Source organism: Rhinichthys klamathensis, unplaced genomic scaffold (assembly GCF_029890125.1).
Source record: "Rhinichthys klamathensis goyatoka isolate OS25496 unplaced genomic scaffold, OSU_Roscu_1.1 h1tg000501l_1, whole genome shotgun sequence".
NCBI classification, from domain to species: domain Eukaryota; kingdom Metazoa; phylum Chordata; class Actinopteri; order Cypriniformes; family Leuciscidae; genus Rhinichthys; species Rhinichthys klamathensis.
Genome location: NW_026606982.1, coordinates 447,107 through 460,157, shown reverse-complemented (window position 1 = coordinate 460,157; position 13,051 = coordinate 447,107).

Below are 13,051 nucleotides of genomic sequence, written 5' to 3'. Positions count from 1 at the left end.
TTCATACACACACACACACACACAACCTTGGGCTGTGTGGTCGATCTGTCGCGTGCGGGCAGTGGGAGGCCATACGTGTTTGTTTGTTTGTTTGTTTGTTTGTTTGTTTGTTTGTTTGTTTGTTTGTTTGTTTGTTTGTGTCAGTCAAAAGTGTGCGTGTGTGTGTGTAGGCCTACTAAATACGTTATAGGGACCAGACTAAGGATATTAATAGAAGACATTTTGACCTTATGCTTATGGTGATTTTTTTTTGGTGCACAAATTATAAATCATAGTCTAAAATCATAAGTAAAAATGATGAAAGTTTCTGTGATGGGTATGTTTAGGGGTATTTAGGGTTAGGAGATAGAATAGGCTAGGCCTATACAGTTTGTACAGTATAGGCTATAAAAATCATTATACACCTATATATTAATGTGTGTGTGTGTGTAGTGTGTGTCTTTTGTTGTGCAGTATGCAGAGACGCGCAGGCTGCTCTGTCTGGAGGATGGGTGGGGAAATATCATGATGACGCTTTTGTGTGGGTCAACTCCAACAGCTGTATGTTAACATGCGGCACATGGTCACTTATTGTCCACCACAAACCGCCCGAACTCACCCAACCGGCATCTGTTGCGGTCGGTAAAACACTTGCAGCCGTTCCACTCATATAGCCTAACGTAGGCCTCATAGCCTAATCTTTTATTACATGCCTTTAAAATATTTTCCAAAGTAGGCCTATTAGGTCTATACGTGATTAATATAAAATAAATGAACATCGAATAGTAAATAATAATGTACCTACAGGCTTATGTAATTCAGTGTTATGCGAACTGAATGGAATTTTCTTTTTTTATATCAATTTATTCACGAGAAGAGCAGAAGTTGTGACGTGTGGTTGTGTGCTTTTGTGGTCGGTCTCGCTCAAGAGCTGTTGTTATGCTAATGAGTGACGCGTGCCTCAGAATCCTTTCATTAAGCCATAACCACAATGCATCACTTATAATGTCCTTTAGAATACCTCATAAATATTGTCTCCAAGACCGCAGTGTAAATAAATCTAGAAAGTGTGTCAAGACAACAGTCAGGAAATATTAGTAGCTACTTGACACTGTAAGCTAACAAAATCACTTCATTAAACCAGCTGATTCTTTGATAACTATGATTCCTGTCAGTGATGCTGGGGACAAAGACATATTTTATGCCACACAATGTGTTCTACATCTGTATTGACAGAGATAAACTCTTGTTGTGGGTAAGAGGACAGATGACCGAGGAAAAAAACAACTAAGCATAGTTGCATGCAAGCTTGAGACATGGTCATGTCAATGCTATTCTGCACTTGATACAACACACGTTTCAGTAGCCTATATGGTCAAGGAACGGAGTATCTAACTTGAAGTATACTTTAACCTCAAGCTGTTGTCGATGAGCAAAAACATAAGTAAAAGAGCAATTCAACAATTAAATACCTTCCCATGCACATAATGTGCTGTCAGTCACTGTAGATAAAACGAATCGGTTACCTAACGTAATCTCGGTTCTCTCTAGAAGAGGGAACGAGTATTGCGTAAGCTAGCTTACGCTGCGGGAAAGATTCATCTTTGCTGAGATATTGAAGCCAAAAAATTATTTCATAATTTGTATCCATTGACAACGCAGTTCCTCTGCGGCAGACCTAGAGCAGGCTAGCTAGCAGCTCATTGGTTCGCTCAGAGAGAACTGCTTAAGCCTATGGGAGAGCGGGGCTGAACCCGCTTCCAGTGAGAGGCGCCCGCGCGCTCATTGCGTCATGGCCCGCCAGAATGGGCGTGGCTATGGTGTATATAACAGTCTCTCCCAGGCTTATATGTTGATTTATTTCAGCGTGAAGCGAAACGCTAGTAGCGCAAGCACGGCTGGGAACGCAATTCGTTCCCTCTTCTAGAGAGAACCGAGGTTACGTTAGGTAACCGATTCGTTCTCTTACGAGAGGTTCTCTCGTATTGCGTAAGCTAGCTTACGCTGCGGGAACACCTGGTCAACGCCGTGCGCGCTATGAATCCACTCATGAATCCCAGGGTGATACCGGGGGATTTTTAACGTGGAGTGAATGTATTATGAGGCCGGCAGAGCGGGCACATGAAGTGTATACATAAGCATGTATGAGGCCGGCAGAGCGGGCACATGAAGTGTATAAGCATTTAAGGAGAGCACAAGGGGCGAACCGGTTGTGTGAGGGACTCCCAGTAATGCAGCTTCTTAGGGAGCTGGTCGTTAGACAGCTAGTAATTTTGCCTGCAAGGCGGGAACTTCCAAGTTGTAAAATCTGACAAAAGTGGACGGGGAGGCCCATCCCGCGGCCACACAAATGTCATGAATGGAAATTCCACAGGACCATGCCCACGATGAGGCCATGCCTCTAGTGGAGTGCGCCCTGATGCCCAGAGGGCAGGGCAGGCATTTAGATGCGTAAGCAGAGGCGATAGCGTCTACTATCCATCTAGACAGTGTCTGTTTAGAGGCGGCCAGACCTTTGGTGCGCCCCCCAAACGACACGAAAAGCTGCTCAGCGCGTCTGAACGCGGCAGCGCGCTTAGTGTACAATCTCAGAGCCCGCACCGGGCAGAGGAGATTGGCGTCGCGCTCACTATCGGATGAAGGCAGAGCCGATAGGGAAATAATCTGAGCCCTGAACGGGGTACCAATCGCCTTCGGGACATAGCAATGTCTAGGTTTGAGAATGACAACAGAATCATTCGGTCCAAACTCGAGACACGCGGCGCTGGATGAGAGCGCGTGAAGATCCCCCACGCGTTTTACTGAGGACAGAGCCGTCAGAAAAACGGTTTTGAGCGAGAGGTATTTTAGGTCCACAGACTCGAGCGGTTCGAACGGGGGTGCTTTCATAGCTTCGAGAACTATAGAAAGATCCCAGATAAGAACCGAAGGGGGGCGCGGAGGGTTCATCCTCTTAGCTCCCCTGAGGAAGCGGATGACTAACTCGTCTTTGCCCAGGGACTGAGCGCGTCGGGGTTCAGAGAACGCCGCGACGGCTGCCACGTAAACCTTGAGAGTGGAGGGGGACCTGCCCTTGTCCAGCATCTCTTGAAGGAAAACAAGCAAAGACGGCACCTCGCATGACCGTGGGTCCAGATGTTTGTCGGTGCACCATTTTGAGAACACAGACCATTTAGACGCATAGAGCCTTCTCGTGGAAGGTGCTCTAGCCTGTATGATAGTGTTTCTTACTCCTTCTGGCAAATCGACGAATAGTCGTTGATCACCCATGCATGTAGCGCCCAGCGCCGTGGATGGGGGTGCCAGATCGTGCTGCGAGCTTGAGAGAGGAGATCTGCTCTGACTGGGATGGGCCACGGGGCTGTCTGTGACAGCGGAGTGAGCTCCGGAACCCAATTCTGACTCTCCCAACGCGGGGCTATGAGGAGCACCGAGTGCCGTGTGTCCCTGATCCTCTGAATTACCTGTGGTAGCAGAGCGATCGGAGGGAATGCATAGAGCGGGCGGCGAGGCCATTCCTGGGCTAGCGCGTCCTCGCTCCTTGAGAAAAATATTGGGCAGTGAGCGTTCTCTTCTGACGCGAAGAGGTCCACCTCTGCTCTGCCGAATAGCCGCCACAGTATTTGGACCGTTTGTGTGTTCAGGGACCATTCTCCTGAGGAGATGAGGTTCCTGGACAGTATGTCTGGACCGTCGTTCAGATGGCCCGGCACATGCGTCGCTCTGAGCGAGAGCAGGCGGCTCTGAGACCAAACTAAAATGCGGTGTGTCAGTAGGAAGAGATTCCTGGACCTGACACCGCCCTGACGGTTGAGATAGGAGACCACAGCCATGTTGTCCGAACGGATCAGGACGTGGTGTCCCCGAATGAGCGGGAGGAAGCGCGAAAGCGCGTTCTCGACCGCAAGCATTTCCAGACAGTTTATGTGTAAGGGGCTTTCCTGTGTCGACCAATGGCCGAAGGCCGGTGAGCCCTCGCAGACTGCACCCCAACCCGTGTTGGATGCATCTGTCGAGATGACTTTTCGGCGGGAAAAGGTCCCCATCGTGACGCCCTGTCGAAACCATTCTGCTACTGTCCATGGCTGCAGCGCCGTGAGACATGTCTGCGTAACTCTGATCAGCTGGCGGCCCGTGTTCCACGCGCGGTGGGGTACACGGCTGTTTAACCAAAGCTGAAGCGGACGCATGTGCAGAAGGCCCAGCTGAAGCACAGCGGAGGCTGAGGCCATGTAACCCAGCATCCTCTGAAAAGTTTTCAGAGGTGTGCGGGTGCCCATCTGAAACGAGGCGGCCAGTCGCTGTATACTGCGCGCGCGCTGTGTAGACAGGCGAGCCGTCATCGTGACCGAGTTCAAATCTATTCCTAGAAAGGAAATCGATTGACTGGGTTGAAGGGAGCTCTTTGACCAGTTGACAGAGAGGCCCAGCGTTTTCAGATGGTCGAGGAGAACTGCGCGGTGCGACAGAAGCTCCGTCTGTGATTGGGCCAAAATCAGCCAGTCGTCCAGATAATTCAATATGCGCAGCCCCTGGCTCCGCAGGGGGGCGAGCGCCGTATCCATGCACTTCGTGAATGTGCGGGGCGCCAGGGATAAGCCGAACGGGAGAACGGCGTATTGATAAACATGACCCTCGAAGGCGAAACGTAAGAATGGCCTGTGACGGGGATTTATCTGGATCTGAAAATAGGCGTCTTTCAGGTCTAGAGAGATGAACCATTCCCCCTGGCGCACCTGCGCGAGGAGTTTCCTGGTAGTGAGCATCTTGAACGGTCTCTTCATGAGCACTTTGTTCAAAGACCTGAGATCTAAAATCGGTCTGAGGCCGCCGTCTTTCTTGGGAACCAGAAAATAACGGCCGTAAAACCCTGACTCGGTCATAGATGGTGGGACTCTCTCTATGGCGCCCTTTTGCAACAGCGTCGCAATTTCTGAGCGGAGCGTGCCGGCGGCCAGCGGGCTGACAGTAGATTCGAGCCGCGCGCGCGCACGAGGCGGGCGGCGGCGAAACTGTAGCAGATAGCCGTTCTTTATAATGCTTAGCACCCACGGGGAAATGCCTGGAATGGCTTCCCACGCTTTGGAGCATGCGGCTAGTGGCCGAATGGCTATATCGCCCTGATTGCTGCACATAGCGGGCTGGACACAGTGTGTGTGCGCGCTTTGAATGTGTGTGGCAACGGGATTTGCACTCAGAGAGGAGTCTATGGGCCGTGAAACAGAGCGAGCAGAGAGGGGACACGCGCACGAGCTCGTGGGCGTGTTTATGTTCTCTGATATTAGAGCGGGCTGTGCCCGTTTCATGTGATGGGGCTCTGATAGAGACACGGGATATGTTATGCTTGTGTGTATGGGTGAGCACATGATTGTGGGCACATTTTCTACACAACTGGCAAATTTTCTCTTTTTGAGATTTCTCTGGGTAGCCGTAAAAACGGCTTTTTGTCGCTCGCAAGCGGGCTGGGACACCGGCTTGTTTGTGGCGGTCAACACTACAGCAGTCGGCGAAACAACGGGGACTGGCAGAGGGCGAAGCTTTGACGGCAGTCCGGCCGTAGCGGGAGAGCACCGTCGTTTTCTTAACTTTGCTAGGCAGACTTCTGATGATCGATCAGGCTTCAGCGTGATCTTGGGTCGCGGGCCCCGTGGGGGCGGCGGTCTGCGGCGGCTGTCAGAGCGAGAGCGAGGGCGGCCGCCCTGTCTGCGCTGGGCTGTTTGAGTCTGCGGAGGGGGGCGCTGTGGTGGAGCTCTGGCAGGAGGCTCGCGAGAGCGGCCCGCGGAAGAGCTAGCGCGGCGGGGCAGAAACAAATTCATCGCCTGAGTAGCTTTCTGGACCTCGGAAAAGCGATCGACGATTCCCGTGACAGCAGATCCAAAAAGGCCCGTCGGGGAGAGGGGCGCGTTAAGAAACGCGGCGCGCTCAGAATCTCCCATGTCGGCGAGCGTGAGCCATAAGTGTCTCTCGGCTACACAAAGGCTGGCCATGCATCTCCCCAGAGCTTGTGCGGCGGCTTTAGTGGCGCGAAGGGCGAGATCCGTAGCACTTCTCAGATCCGTGACAGCGGGGGAGGGGTTTCTACCGCTTTCGGCCCACTCACGGAGAATATCGCTCTGTAATACTTGGAGGACAGACATAGAATGTAGCGCTGCGGCGGCCTGACCGGCGGCGGCGTAGGCGCGAGCATGAAAGCTCGAGGTCGCTCTGCAAGCTTTCGAAGGAAGCGTGGGGGAAGAGCGCCATCTAGCAGAGGGCGGGCAGAGGTGTGCGGCGACCAAGTCCTCAACGGGCGGCATGGCTGAGTAACCTTTTTCGGCGGCTCCGTCCACCGAGCGCAGTGAGGCGGATATATCGGAGCGGTTTCTAGCCGAGAGCGGGGCATTCCAGGACTTCGTCAGCTCTGTGTGAAGTTCAGGCAGGAATGGGGCGGCCCGGTTGCACGCGGGGGTCGAGCGCCGATGAAAAAAGCTGCCGTCCATCCGGTTCGGGGCCTGCTCGGGTGGAGGAGACCACTCGAGACCGAGGCGTTCGACGGCCTGTGAGAGGAGGCGCATTAGTTCCTCCTCTATCCCGGCGCGGATCCCCGCCGATTCTCTCGTGGATCCGAGAGATGACCATTCTTCACTGTCTGATGCGAGCAGTGAACAGGAATCCTTCTCCTCCGCGGCGTCATCGGAAGCGACAGAGCGGCCACTCGGCGGCAACTGTATGTCCGGCAGGGGCGGGGAGGGAGAGCGGGAAGCGGGAAGCGGCGGCGGCGGCCCGCATGGTTCCGCAGGGGGCTCCGGCAGCCTCTGGGAGCGGCGTTTCTTCTTACGCGGCGAAGAGGGAGGCGGCGCGGGAGCGGATTTTGCTGCCAGAAGTCGTGCCCGCAGGGACGACAATGGCAGGCTCTCACAGAAGTCGCATCCTCCATCCGCGAGGGCGAGTTCTGCGTGCTCGAGTCCCAGGCAGAGAGCGCAGATGACATGGCGGTCTCCGTCCTCGAGAGGAGCGCGGCAAGAGCCGCAGGAAAAACGAGACATCTTTAAAAAGACGCTCGGCTCTTTTAGATATATATAGAGAAAAGAGAAGGATACAGTCGTCGGATGGCGCTAGCTTGCAGGGCGGCTGAAGGTGGCGAAGACGGCCGGCTTCTTCAGGGTCCGGGAGCTCGCTAGAGTGATGCCTTCTCGACGGCGACGGCTTTTCTCAGGACAGCAGAAGCGTGCAGCTTGCTGAAGATGAAATGAATCAACATAAGCCTGGGAGAGACTGTTATATACACCATAGCCACGCCCATTCTGGCGGGCCATGACGCAATGAGCGCGCGGGCGCCTCTCATTGGAAGCGGGTTCAGCCCCGCTCTCCCATAGGCTTAAGCAGTTCTCTCTGAGCGAACCAATGAGCTGCTAGCTAGCCTGCTCTAGGTCTGCCACAGAGGAACTGCGTTGTCAATGGATACAAATTATGAAATAATTTTTTGGCTTCAATATCTCAGCAAAGATGAATCTTTCCCGCAGCGTAAGCTAGCTTACGCAATACGAGAGAACCTCTCGTAAGAGAACATATGTGCTGAAAAAGCATACAAAAGTATTCATTTAGTGTGTTTTTTTAACCACAGTAAAACAACTAAAAACAACAAAAAATTCATTAGAAACTGTTGTGGCTATGGCATGCAAGATGGTTTAATCCTTAAACGAAAGCTTTGCGAGTGCTAACAAGTTAAGCTTCAGTTAAAAGCATGGTCTGGGCTAAAGGCTGTTAGCTAGATTTGGGTTTTTGAGAGCCCTGACATCTGCACAGAGAGAGAAAGAGAAGCACTTATATAAAGAGAAAATCTCAATATAGCATTCACATGTAGCTGAAGAAGGTAAAGAAGGCAATAAAACAGTAAACACTTTCTTCAGACAACAGTGAAATGAGAAAAGTTTTGTTTAACAGTTAGGCCTACTATTCCAATTTAAAAACAATTCTTGAAACTTAAAGGGATAGTTCACCTAAAAATGAAAACTCTATGGTCATTACTCATTTACTCACCCTTGAGTTGTTTCTTGTTATTTGTTTGTTTTTTATGCCTAATGGAAGTCAATGGTCACCAATACTGTTTGGTTCCCTATACATTATTCAAAATATCTTCTTTTTGTGTTCAGCAGAAGAAAAATCATGCAGGTATGAATCGACACCACTATGAGTAAATGATGACAGAATTGAAAATTTTGGGTTAAGTATCCCTTTAACGGAGTCTGTATCACCTTGCTTGACCCGAGGCAGTTAAATATATGAAAAAAATATATGAAAAAAGGACCTTCTGGATGTGACTGTCTATGATATTGCCTGACTGCTTTCATAAATGTTTGGCAGTAAGAAGTTAAGGAACACCTGTGAAATTGATATACTGTATTTATTTTCCTCTTTATTTTGTCATGACATAGTAGTATTTTTTACCTATAGTACCTATATTATATTATGTACCATTTTAATTTGATATATTTACACTTCTGTTTCTCTTAAGTTTAACATGTTTTAATCAATGTGTAGTCTCTGGTCTAAGGACAGGTGAGGATAGTGAGTGAAAATGTCACAATTTTGATCAAATAATGAGTAAATCTGTGTTAAGTAAAGTAAATCTGTGTTTATAGTATTAGTGATCATTTCTGATTATTTTCACCATGCAAATGTTGCCGTTTTATAATTAATGGCAAGTAATTGTGGGGCATGTTTTGTCATATGTCTCAAGAAACAGTGACTAATCAAAAGTGAATCGAAACAGTGAATATATCATAATGCAAATTTTTCTTAAACCTAATTTAATAGTAAGGTATCTGTTAATCTTGTTTATATGGTTGTGTGTTTGCAGTGAATTATTGCATGTGTGAGTGTGTTGACTCATTGTCTGTGTGTTGCTGATGCAGATGGGCAATGACTGATTTGTGTCTTGTAACATGGGTGTTGGGGGATGGTGGTCCCTTGAGGTGGGACACAAGCGTGGCAGGAGCATGGGAACCCTAGAACACCCTTCACTCCACATGCATATACATATTTATGACCCCACACCCAGACACCTAAAATCTCACATATGTGCAATCAAACAGGCCTCCAAAAAGGGACATACATAAAGACTTTCCTCTCAGACATTTAGTCATTGTCCAGTAGCTCAAGACAAGCACTATTGTTTCCATCTCAATTAAGATGATTTCTTTTATTAATTACAGTTAATGAAAACCTTTCACAAACAAAATGAGCTTGCACATTCATACAAATAAACAGACTGATGTCTTGTCAGACTTTAGGTATTTGACTGTACACAACTGCTGCACACATTCATTTACTCACATCGCCATATCCTTATTCGAGCCTATATAGATGACACCCGACCCAGGATTTCCACACACGTCATGACATCTGCTCGCCCTGGAGACCAGTCCCATAGGACACACACACACAGTTCATCTGCCTACATTAGTGACCCACACCGGACCAGCATCCCGAGGACACACACTCTCTAACTGCATCTGTTGAGCCTTGAGCCCTTTGGGACGGCAGACCAGTCTTACACACACACACACATGCATATACACACGCGTCCAAAATCAGCTGGCCTTGAGGAAAGTACAGACCTCTGCCTGAAGGTCAAACTATGTTAATGTGTGTAGGATCGGAGCTGCTGTGGGTGTGTATGTGTGTGCAGCTGCTACGTTAATGTGAAAATGACAGCAATAATCTCACAGAAACAGATCACACTGGAAAACACATTAAAACAGAGCATTGGTCTTGTGGTCAGTGTAAGTCCTCATGGGAGATTCGCTTTTGAGTCTGGCCTGGTTCTAGCCTGGTTAAAACCAGACCATTCTCAGTTGTAACTGAGTTATGGTCTGGCAAAGCGTCATAGACAAATAATTTCCAGAGGGGCGTCACCAACGGACATCGCGGATAGACCTAAAACCAATCAGAGCGATGAAGGAGATGACGTATGCAGAGCGGCGGAGAAACATCTCCGAGTGTTGTTCTTTGCTCGGTTTTTAACTAAAAGGAAACGTTCAAATCGCTTAAAACAGACGCGATAGCTGATTCGAACGAGTGATGTTCGACGGCGGCATCCATCTTTGTAATGTAGGCTACAAAATCCCAGCGCTGTCATCATCGTGTAAAGCCCACCCCAACGTTTCTGATTGGTGCCTCGATTTCGACGGATTGGAAATGGGTTTGAATGAGCTCTTTGCCAGACTAACTTTCAGAGCAAATCTAAATTTGCCGGAAGTTGTCTGGGTTTTCCCAGGCTAGCCTGGTTCATGTTCTCAACCTATTCCCTTGTCTCTCTTTCTTCATCTGGCCCCATCAAAAAAAAACATTTATATACCTTAATTTTATTTTACAAACCATACAATAATAAATAAATATAAATAATTATTATTTAATATTTATTTGGAGCGTTTAATGTTTTATTCCAAGGTGCAGACATCTCAGTCAGATTAAAATAATAAATATTATAATTGTATTAACAACAAAAAAAAAAACATAAACCTAGGTGAAAGTGGAAAAATATATATATTAATAATAAGTGTTAGACATTACATGTCAGAACAGGTGCACAGAACACACCGCAACTACACAGCCACACGCCTGGCTCATGCAGTTGAATAGGGGGGATTGAAACGGGCCCCACCATGAAGCTCTGAACCTCCGAGGAGGAAAAGAGGGCCTCACAGCAGAGGTAGCGTTATGTTATTAGAGAACCCAGAGTGACAGATGTAGGATAAAAGAGAGGGCAGGAGAATCAGCAGGGGTGAAAGAAAGAGATGAAAAGGTGAAGAGGTCAGCAGAACAACAGAAGAAGGGGAGGAAAGACAGAGTTGTACTTGAAAAAAGAAGGATCGATAAATCTATCCGCTGTTGCTTCACAGTCTGCTTCTTTTGTTCCAGATGGCAGCCGATGTGTGGCAGGTTCAGAGAAATCACATCCAAATACATACACACTACGGGTAAGATTTAAATAAAAAAATGTTTTTGACAGAAATCTCTTATGCTCACTGCATGTATCTGAAAAGAAATAGTCAAATTGTGGCATAGAATTTTAATTTAAAATATAATAACTGTTTTCTATTTTTTTTAAATATTTTAGTCACATGATCCTTCAGAAATCATTCTATTATGTTGATTTGCTGCTCAAGAAACATTTATTTTTATTATTATTATTACCAATGTTTAAAACAGTTGTACTGCTTAATATTTTTGTGGAAACAAATATTTCTAGAAATCTATTTTTCTTTGATAAATATTTATTTGCATTTATTTGAAATGGGAATTATAAATGTCTTTACTGTCACATTTGATCAATTTAATTTTCTTTCTTAATAAATTTCTTTCAAAAGGAAATCTCTTTCTGACCATAAACTTTTGAACGGAAGTGTATACGTACACAAAATCACAAAAACAGTTATTTAGTCCTGGAAACTTGTCTTTTCATTGTTTTGTTTTTCTTCCCTCGAAGAAAAAAGGTTTATAAAACAATCAAGACCAGCTTTAACATGAACTTAAAAGTTTAAAAATTCAAGCGTGAACAGATAATCAAGTAATCAATCTTATCTATCTGCCAAATAACAAAATAAAAGCAAGACAACTAAACCTGTTTTCAAATAACCAAATGTAAAAAAAAAAAAAACCCTGCAGTTTAATGTAACCTAAACCAAAGACAAAACCTGATATTGTGTATCTGGTGCGACGCCCAGTGAAGATGGCTAATGTGATAAATGACTGATACAGACATATTCACAATCTGCAGACAGCCACAATAAAGTACTTTTTTTTTTCAGCAGAGGTCTCTAAACCACACAATAGGGCTACCAGCTGCCGTCTTAAACATGCACAAAGCATTCCCCAACCACAGCTCTACATCAGCACACACACATACACACACATACACACCGGCAGCTGTTTAAGCAGAGCTCTTCAGCCCTGGAGAATCAGAGAACAATACTTGAGCTCTAAACACTCCAGTCTGAAACTTAGTGAGAAGCTAAGTGTCCATGCCATATCTCAGTAAAAGCACAGGCATAAACATGCACGTGTGTCTACAAGTGGAACATAATATCAGCAGAACATAAAATAAACACTAGTCTAACCATTCAGTTAAAATTTATTGAAATATCAGGCTCACTTATGGAGCGGTTTTCATTCAAAAACCAAACATACGCACATGAAACTCACACTGCTGGAAAATCCAATGATTTTGAAGAAACACATGCAGTAAAATAATCATCTGAGGAACACACTGCGTGAAAATTAAAATACACACTGCCCTCTAGTGACAAGACAACATCATTAACTTGAAATATAAGCTTGAAGTAAGAAAATTGGTTCCTGAAAATGTACATTTGTCCCACTTTTTTTTAAATCAGTGAACACAGTATAAAAAAATAAATTGAAAAAGTTCCACTGGAAAAGAATGTCATATTAGACAAAATATGAGACCTATTTTAATGAGATTCAGATGCCTTCTTGTATACCGTATACTGGTCTTAGAAAGCTTTTAGTTGTCCCTGAACACCATTAAATGTGACTGCAAGTTAAAAACAGTTAATATTACAGAAGCATCATCACTCACATAGCTGTAATAAATATGAAACGTACGTGTTTGAGAGTAAATAGAAACACGCTCCTTACAGCAGCATTCAGATGATAAACTTGCTACAAATAAAATAGAAGTCAATGGTCACTAAAACTGTTAGCAACATTCTTGAAAATACCTTTATGAAGAAATAAAGACATAGGATTGGAAAGACATGAAGGTGTGAGTAAATGATGACAGAAGTTTTGTGTGAACTATATCTTTAACTCATCAACAGACGTTGCATAAAACCATGTAATTTATACATTTTAAAAGTAGGTCCTGTGATGTTAATCTCAAAATTTCCTATAATCTGAAAAAAGTAATATTTTGTTGTGGAAGATCATATTACTGTAGGCAATACATGGGGATTCATGGGGAAATCTCAGTCAAAATAAGATACACCGGTGTTTTGCAAGATGAGAAGTTTATTCTATGTATCATCTTTTTACTATTTTAATTCATTTTACTCCAATTCATTTTATA